The 10,000-nt window shown below is 34.6% G+C and overlaps 1 protein-coding gene across 1 annotated transcript in view; it reads right to left on the bottom strand.

The window, feature by feature from the left end:
• Positions 1-10,000, bottom strand: part of LOC135090021 (uncharacterized) — a 19,022-nt gene that overhangs the window by 7,431 nt on the left and 1,591 nt on the right. The gene's annotated exons all lie outside the window — the stretch shown is intronic.

Consider the following 10,000-nt stretch of genomic DNA (forward strand, 5'->3'; position numbering starts at 1 on the left):
TGTCTTACGTGGAGGAGTCACGAAGAGGAGGAGGAGGAGGAGGAGGAGCAGAACATATAAAAAGAAGGATTGCTGGAAAAAAATTGTAGGGAAGAGAGGCGAAAGAGAAAGGAAGACATGCTGTGAGGAAGGAAGGAAGGAAGGAAGGAAGGAAGGAAGGAAGGAAGGAAGGAAGGAAGGAAGGAAGGAAAGAAGGGAAAGAGAGAGAACGAAGAAAAGGAGAGGAAGAAAAGAAACAAATAAGGAAAGAAAGAAAAAGAAAGCAAGGAAGAATGGAAAGAAGGAAAGAAGGAAGGAAAGAAGAAAGGAAAGAAGGAATTGCGGAAAAAAAGGGAAAGAAGAAAAGAAAGAAATTAGTAAAATAAGAAAATATATAAGAAGAGAAAGAAGAAAAGGAAAGAAGGAAGGAAGGAAGGAAGGAAGGAAGGAAGGAAGGAAGGAAGGAAGGAAGGAAGGAAGGAAGGAAGGAAGGAAGGAAGGAAGGAAGGAAGGAATAAGCGTACTGCCAACAGACATTATAATGGTTATTGGTGAGGACACACGCACACACACACACACACACACACACACACACACACACACACACACACACACACACACACACACACACACACACCTGCCACCAAATATAATCACCAAAACCTTAAAGAAAAGAGAAAAAAAGAAAAAAAGTTATTGCAAATACTGCTGTTTTTATATGACTCTCTCTCTCTCTCTCTCTCTCTCTCTCTCTCTCTCTCTCTCTCTCTCTCTCTCTCTCTCTCTCTCTCTGCACGCTACAATATTTATTACGAGACTCGAGAATTACAACAATTGATCAAACAAATTTTCTTAGAACAATATAACAGACACAATAACATCCAGAGAGAGAGAGAGAGAGAGAGAGAGAGAGAGAGAGAGAGAGAGAGAGAGAGAGAGAGAGAGAGAGAGAGAGAGAGAGAGAGTAGCTGCCTCATAAATCAGGAAGGGAAATAATAAGAGATAAAAGGTATTCTGGTCTGACGGAAATATTGAGAGAGAGAGAGAGAGAGAGAGAGAGAGAGAGAGAGAGAGAGAGAGAGAGAGAGAGAGAGAGAGAGAGAGAGAGAGAGAGAGAGAGAGAGAGAGAGAGAGAGAGAGAGAGAGAGAGAGAGAGAGAGAGAGAGAGAGAGAGAGAGAGAGAGAGAGAGAGAGAGAGAGTATAATTTTTCTTATATTCAACACCATCACCACTATCACTATTACTACTACTCCTACTACCACCACCACCACCACCACCAGTACTACCATCACCACAACCACGACTACTACCACCACTACTAAAATCTGGTAAATAAAGACTGTAAACTCAAACAAACACACATGAGAAGACAAAAGTATAAATCTGAAAATAAAGAGTAAAAAAAACACACAATAAAAAAAAATACGTATGTAGATGTACCCTCGTGTGTGTATGTGTGTGTGTGTGTGTGTGTGTGTGGCGAGGGAGTCCCACGTGCGTGTGTATATGTGTACGTGTGTGCGTGCGTGGCGGCGTGCGTGTTCACCCAGCACACCCCAATTACTGACACTCTCATTCCCCAAACTCGGTAACTACACCAGCCAGGCGTGTCACGTGCTAACCCACCCGCCTCAGCCTTCCCTACCCCGCCTCACCGTGACTCCCGCTGACCGCTGCTCCCTGACACTCACTCCTCCTGACTCCTTCACTTACTGTCACCGCTGCACAATGCTTTCCCTACAATTTTTGGCAGTTTTCTCCTTCTCCTTGTCCTTCTTCTTGTGACTCGAAGCTGTCTCTCTCTCTCTCTCTCTCTCTCTCTCTCTCTCTCTCTCTCTCTCTCTCTCTCTCTCTCTCTCTCTCTCTCTCTCTCTCTCTCTCTCTCTCTCTCTCTCTCTCTCTCTCTCTCTCTCTCTCTCTCTCTCTCCCCCCTACTGCCAACCTAACCTAACTTAACCTAACCTAACTTAACCTAACCTAACTTAATCTTCCCTTCACTTAACTCTGTCACTGTTATACAAAATACTTAACTACAATTTTTGCCTTACTTTTTCATCACCTCCTCCTCCTCCTCCTCTTCCTCCTTCTCCTCCTTCTCTTCCTCCTCCTCCTCCTCATCTTCTCGCCTACAACTTTTGTCAGCCTTTGGCACCAAAAAAAAAAAAAAAAAAAAAGATGGATAAAATAAATAAATAAATAAAATAACATGGGCAGCTGCAAGAAGCCATCGAGCCTACACATATAAATTCCTTCATAAAACGTGGATGGATGGATGGATGGGTAGAAAGAGGGAGGGAGGGAGGGAGGGAGGGAGGGAGGGAGGGAGGGATGGAGGGAGGGAGGGAGGAAGGAAGGAAGGAAGAAAAAGAAAGAAAAAGAAAAAAAGAAAGAAGGAAGAAAGGCAGGAAAGAAAAAAAGGAAGAAAGGAAGGCAGGAAAGAAAAAAGGAAGGAAGAAAGGAAGGCAGGAAAGAAAAAAAGGAAGAAAGGAAGGGAGGAAAGAAAAAAGGAAGGAAGAAAGGAAGGAAGGCAGGAATAAGAGTACTGCCTGCAGACATCGTAACGGTTATTGGTGAACACACACACACACACACACACACACACACACACACACACACACACACACACACACACACACACACACACACACACACACACAGCTGTCAGCAAACACCTAATCACCAAAACCTTACATTATACAAAAAAGGAATAAAATCGCAAATATTGTTGTTTTTCTAATACCCTAATACTCTCTCTCTCTCTCTCTCTCTCTCTCTCTCTCTCTCTCTCTCTCTCTCTCTCTCTCTCTCTCCACGGCAAAACCTTTGAAAACCCAATTAACTTACTAGACGTATTAAAAAGGCGTGGAAATGCTTAAAAATACAATGACTGCACTGTAAACTTGCCACCTGTGCCTGTCTCTCTTGACCCTCTCTATAAAGACACAAGAGAAGCGTAACATTACCTACAAGACTAAAGTTTTTACATTTATGTTCGTTGTAGAGGTGTATATTAACAGGGGATCTGATAGAGGTGTTCAAGTGGTATAAGGGACATAACAGAAGTGATTTAAACATTATTCTTATTACTAACAGTACGAAATGAGGTTAGTTTTATATTTATGCTCGTTAGGGAAGCGTAGATTAAGAGAGGAGCGGATAGAGGTACTGAAGAAGTATGGGAGATATAATAGCGATTATTTAAACATGATTCTTATCGTTAATAATCAAGAGAACGCTAAAAGAAGAATATTTAAGTGGCATAAGGGATATAAAAGTGATCAGGGCAGCGTAGATAGGATTCTTAAGGTTAGTAATCAGAAGAGGACTAAAAGTAATGCATTTTAAGAGGCATAAGGGATATAACAAGCGAGGTGTACACAAATTTCTTAGGGTCAATAATCAGGATAAGACAAGAAGTAAGGCATTAATGTGACATAAGGAATATAGCAAGAGTGATTATAGACCTCCTCAGTGATCAATATAAGACTAGAGGCAGCAGGTTGAAGCTCAATAGAAATAGATTTATAAAAGAGATGGAAAGAAACTGGTCCCGAAATTGAGCGCCGAGGCAATAGAGAGCTTTTGAAAGATTGGATAACTTTATGCATGTGGATGACAGGTGGAAATAAGTGGATATGTCTTATACAGGGACTGCCACGTGTAGGTCTGATGGCTTCTTGCAGCTTATTTGTTTATCTGTTTATTTTATTTTTTAAGTATCAGGGAGATCTGTAATAAATAAGTAAATACATACATAAAAGATATATACATAATAAAAGATCGTTCAAATGCCGCTCAAAAAAAACAAAATCAAGAACAATAAACAAAAAAGAATCACGAGTAGAACCGAAAAAAAAAGAAAAAGAAATCAGTAAAAAAAAAAAAGAAATCACGAGTGGAACCCTCCAAAAAATTAATAAAATCACAAGTCGGAAAAAAAATCACGAGAACAAAAAAGACGAATAGAACCAAAAAAAAAAGAAATGACGAGTAGAACCAAAAAAAAATAAAATAAAATCACAAGTCGGAAAAAAAATCACGAGTAGAACAAAAAAAGACGAATAGAACCAGAAAAAAAAAATGACGAGTAGAACCAAAAAAAATCAAATAAAATCACAAGTCGGAAAAAAAATCACGAGTAGAACAAAAAAGGTAAGTAGAACCAAAAAAAAAAGAAAAGAAAAATGACGAGTAGGAGAACCAAGACAAAAAGAAATGACGAGCAGAACCAAAAAATAAATAAATGAAATAAATAAATAAATGACGAGCAGGAACAAAAAAAAAATAAATAAATAAAATAAATAAATAAATCACGAGTCGGAAAATGACGAGTAGAACCAAAATAAATAAGTAAATAAATAAATAAATGACCAGCAGGATAAAAAAGAAAAAATCACGAGTCAGAAAACAAAAAAAAGAGAACAAAAAAGACGAGTAGAAAAAAAAATGACCAGAGAACCAAAAAATAAATAAATAAATAAATAAATGACAAATAGCAGAACCGCCCCTAAAAAAAAAAAAACATTATTTTCTTACGTTTTCTTGTTATTGAATTTTACAGGTACACAAATTTTCCACAACCATCTACAACTTTAAAGACTACTACTACTACTACTACTACTACTTCTGAATACTGCCTAGGAAAGAACGAATTAACCTATTATTTTCTCTCTTTTTCTTGAGTTTTCACTGTGAAGGGAAGATGGAAGGTGGGTATAAGAAAGTAGGAAGGAGGAAAGACGAATGATTGGTCTTTGAAGAGAAATGAAGAATATTAAGAGTTCTTGGAAACAGTAACCAAGAGGAAGAGGAAGAGGGAATGTCTGTTAAGTTTTATTTTTTTACTTATTTTTTTCAATTATTTACTTATCTATTTACTGGTTTTATTTATTTATTTATTTATTTGTCCATGTATCTATTTATTTATTTATTAGTGGTTTTCAGCTTTTTTTTTCAAGTTCTTGAGATTGAATCCTAAAGGTTATCAGTTCCCAGGGCGGAATCAACAGGAAAAGTTTGTGGTTCTTAGAAAGGAAGAGGAATAGAATACGAAAAAGTTGAGGTTCTACGGGAGTGCAAGGAAACAAGATATAGGAGTTTGGGGAAGGAATATGGAAAATTTAAAGTTCTGGAGAATATAAAAGGTTAATAGTTCTGGGGAATGTGAAACATTTTGAAGTTCTGGGGAATGTAAAAGATTTTAAGTTCTGGGGAATGTGAAAGATTTGAAGTTCTGGGGAATGTTAAATACTAGAAGTTCTGGAGAATACAAATGGTTAGAAGTTCTGGGGAATATAAAAGAGGAATATAAAAGATCAGGGGTTTTGGAGAATATAAAAGAAGAATATAAAAGATTAGAAGGTCTGGGGAATATAAGAGGAATATAAAAGATTAGAAGTTCAGGGGAATATGAAGAGTTCTGAGGAATACAAAATATCAGAAGTTCTGGGAAAAATAAAAGATTAGGTGTAGAGGGAAATAAAAGAGATAGGAAGATTTCTCTCTCTCTCTCTCTCTCTCTCTCTCTCTCTCTCTCTCTCTCTCTCTCTCTCTCTCTCTCTCTCTCTCTCTCCAGGTTCACCTTTCATTCTTCCTATACTTTTCTCTCCTCTTTTCCTTTCTCCCCTTTTCTTTCCTCTCTCTCTCTCTCTCTCTCTCTCTCTCTCTCTCTCTCTCTCTCTCTCTCTCTCTCTCTCTCTCTCTCTCTCTCTCTCTCTCTCTCTCTTTCTCCCCTTTCCTTTCTTCCTCTTACCTCTTTCCTTTTCTTTCCCTCCCTTTCTTCCCTTCCCTTTCCTTCCTGAACCAATGACAATGACCTCCCCTCCCTTTTACTTGTCCCCTCTCCCTCTCTCTTTCCCCTCTCCCTCTTCCCTCTCCCTCTCCCCTCCCCTCTCCTCTCCCCTCACTTGCAGATAAAAGTAGCAGATGTGTTGATAAGACTGGCGTGTGTCGCAGGGAGAGAGAGAGAGAGAGAGAGAGAGAGAGAGAGAGAGAGAGAGAGAGAGAGAGAGAGAGAGAGAGAGAGAGAGAGAGAGAGAGAGAGAGAGAGAGAGAGAGAGAGAGAGAGAGAGAGAGAGAGAGAGAGAGAGAGAGGAGCGTGACAAAAGATTACAGAGCGATAACAACAAACATTATAGATTCTCTCTCTCTCTCTCTCTCTCTCTCTCTCTCTCTCTCTCTCTCTCTCTCTCTCTCTCTCTCTGCCATAAAACGCAACTAGGTACTGTAAATCAAGTTTCTCTCTCTCTCTCTCTCTCTCTCTCTCTCTCTCTCTCTCTCTCTCTCTCTCTCTCTCTCTCTCTCTCTCTCTCTCTCTCTGACATTTACAAAGCTAAATATCACATTTTTTACGTCAGCGATGAAGAGAAGGAAGGAAGAAGGAAGGAGGAAAGGAAGAAGGAGAGCAAGAAAAGAGGGAAGGGGAGAGAAGGAAAAAAAGAAGGGGAAGAAAGAGATGAAGAGGGGAATAAGAGGGGAATAAATAGGGCACTGGATTCCCCTTTCGTATTGTTATTCATTCGTCTATTGTTTTTATGTCAAGGGTGGAGTGTTCTTTCACTTATATTTTTTTCTTTTTTTTTTATCTCAAATAGTTGCATTCTGTTTTTCGTTTCTTGATTTCATTTTATTTATGTTTTTATTTTATTTATTTTTATTTCATTTATTTGTTTATCTCTTTTTTTCGTATGATATTGAGATAAAGGTATAATTTCGTGCACAAGTTTCTCCGTCTATACTATTAAAAAATAAAATATCTAGTGGTCTTTTACTTGCATATATTTTATTTATTTATTTTTTGTATTATCTCATATATTTGGTGTTTTATTTACTTATTCGTCTATTTATCCTTATATTACAACTAGTTTTTTTTTCATCTTATTTATTTATTTATTTATTTGTTTATTATCTTGTTTCTAATAATGAAATAAGGTTATGAATATGTACACAGGTTCCTCCGTCTATACTATAAGGTAACGAATCCTCCTCTTACTGTTCTTCGATCTTTCTTTTTAGTTTAAGTAGAATCGAATCCTTTACACCTTTCTTTAATAAATACAATTGCCTTCCAGATTTCTTTCAATATTATTTATTTATTTATTTATTTATTTATTTTTACATTTAAGACTTCTGTATTTATTTAATCTTGTTGCTTCTTCTATATTAATTAATGTTTGTTTTTTTGTACGTGTTTTATATATTTTCTCTTTATTCTTTTTATTTTTTCTATTTTCTATTCTTTTCATTTTTTTCTTTTTTATATTTTTTTATTACTTACTATTTTTTAACTTTAACGATAGCTTAGTACAGTAATTTACTGATGTCCTTTATATATATATATATATATATATATATATATATATATATATATATATATATATATATATATATATATATATATATATATATATATATATATATTTTTTTTTTTTTTTTTTTTTTTTTTGTCTTTTTCTCTTGTGACTTATTTTTTTTATGGCATTATCTAAGCACACTAATTTACTCGTGTCTCATATTGCATTATTTCATTCAGAGATTTATTTTTTTATCTTATTTTATTTTATTTGTTTTATTTAATTTTATTCATTTATTTATTTTTATTTATTTTATTTTATCTATGTATTATTTTCTTTTTTTAATATATATATATATATATATATATATATATATATATATATATATATATATATATATATATATATATATATATATATATATATATATATATATATATATATATATATATATATATATATATATATATATATATATATATATATATATATATATATATCTGGATCCAGTGATTTATGTAACTTTACTAACATGTTAATACCAATGTTTGCCTCAAGGGTAAACTAATATATTTTTTTTCATATCTCTCTCTCTCTCTCTCTCTCTCTCTCTCTCTCTCTCTCTCTCTCTCTCTCTCTCTCTCTCTCTCTCTCTCTCTCTCTCTCTCTCTTTATCTGTATTTTTTCCCTTTCCTTTTTTTATTATTGCTAAAATCTCGTGATCTTTTTTTTTATGTGTATCTTTCATATTCTTCTTTTAACCCCTCTTTCTTTCATATTTTTTTCATTATCATTAAAGTCTTGTAATCTCCTTTTTTATCTTTTTTTCGTATCATTCTAATACTTTCTCTTTTCTTTCTTTTTCTTTTTTCGTTATTGTCAAGGTCTTGTAATTTCTCCCTTTTATTTTTTTCATGTTTTTTAAATTGATTTTCTTTCCTTTGCTTTCTTTCTTTTCTCATTAATATTAAGGTCTTGTAATCTCCCCGTATCTTTTTTTGCGCATCTTTTTTTTCTTTTCTTTTCTTTTTTTTCTCATTATTATTTAGGTCTTGTAGTCTCTTTTGTATTTTTTTTCATATCTTCTTAATTCTTTTTTTTTTCTTTCCTTTCACTATTTTTAAGGTATCGTAATCTACACTTGCTTATTGACATCTTAAAAGAATGTTATTTAATTTATTTATTTAATTTTTTTTTTCACCTTTCATATTCCTTCTTTTTTTTTTTTATTTATGGTTTACCTTTAATATTCTTTTTCTCTTCCTTATATTTTTTGTGTATTATTTATGTAAAGTTATCTACTGGTCTATATTGGTTTATTCTTTCTTTCCTAATCTATTTATTTTGTACCTCTGATATTTTTTATTTATTTTTTTCTTTCTTTTTGCATTATTCTACAATTCAGATAAAGTAATTTGTTAACCTGCATTGTTTTATCGTTATGTGTAAACAAGTACTTTTTTTTTTTTTTCATCATCCCTATTCTTTTTTTTCCCCCTCCTGTACGTGTTATTTTATTAATTTGTTAACTTTTACCTATTTGTTTATTCAATATCTTCCATATTCATATTTCTTTTCTTCCATGCACGTGTTATTTTATTCATTAACTCATTTATCTATAATTTTCTTGCATTATGTAAGTAAAGCAATGTGCACTGGTTTGTCGCCACGTGAAAGAAATGTTTTGCAAAAGAATAAGGTCATTCTATTCATATCTTCCATATTTTCATTTATCTCCGGCACGTGTTATTTTATTTATTTATTTATTTATTTATTCATTTATTTATTATTTTGTTGCATTATTTGAGTGAAGTGACCAGCAGTGTTTTATCGCCACGTGAAGCGAATGTTAGCCACAGAGTAGAGACGACACGAGTGTGAAGAGTTAAATCCACTTCCCTGGCGATTAGCTTTTGTTTTATTAGACTGCGGCGATGCACCACCACCACCACCACCACCACCACTACCACCACCACCTCCGCCGCCACTATGACTGCTACTACCAACGCCATCACTATCAACTAATACTACTGCTGCTACAACTAATAATAATAATAATAATAATAATAATAATAATAATAATAATAATAATAATAATAATAATAATAATATGAAGAAGAAAAGAACGATAATAATAATACCTCTCCTATACTTACTACTACTACTACTACTACTACTACTACTACAACTACAATTATCACCATTGCCATCACCACCATCCCTGTTATTATAACCACTGCTATCACCACCATCACACACACACACACACACACACACACACACACACACACACACACACACACACACACAGGTCTTTATAGTCGTTGTTATAATGGCTTGTAACACCTTAATGACCCTTATGTAGGCTAGGAAAGGCTGTCTCACGCGCGCATACACACACACACACACACACACACACACACACACACACACACACACACACACACACACACACACACACACACACACACGAAAGGTAAATAAAGTAATCTTATCTCATCGTAAACTATTTTTTATGTAAATTACGACAGAGAGAGAGAGAGAGAGAGAGAGAGAGAGAGAGAGAGAGAGAGAGAGAGAGAGAGAGAGAGAGAGAGAGGAAAGTTTGACCCCATAAATGTTTTTAAGCATAGAGATTGAAATGTCAGAGAGAGAGAGAGAGAGAGAGAGAGAGAGAGAGAGAGAGAGAGAGAGAGAGAGAGAGAGAGAGAGAGAGAGAGAGAGAGAG

Source organism: Scylla paramamosain, chromosome 34 (genome assembly GCF_035594125.1).
Source record: "Scylla paramamosain isolate STU-SP2022 chromosome 34, ASM3559412v1, whole genome shotgun sequence".
NCBI lineage: Eukaryota > Metazoa > Arthropoda > Malacostraca > Decapoda > Portunidae > Scylla > Scylla paramamosain.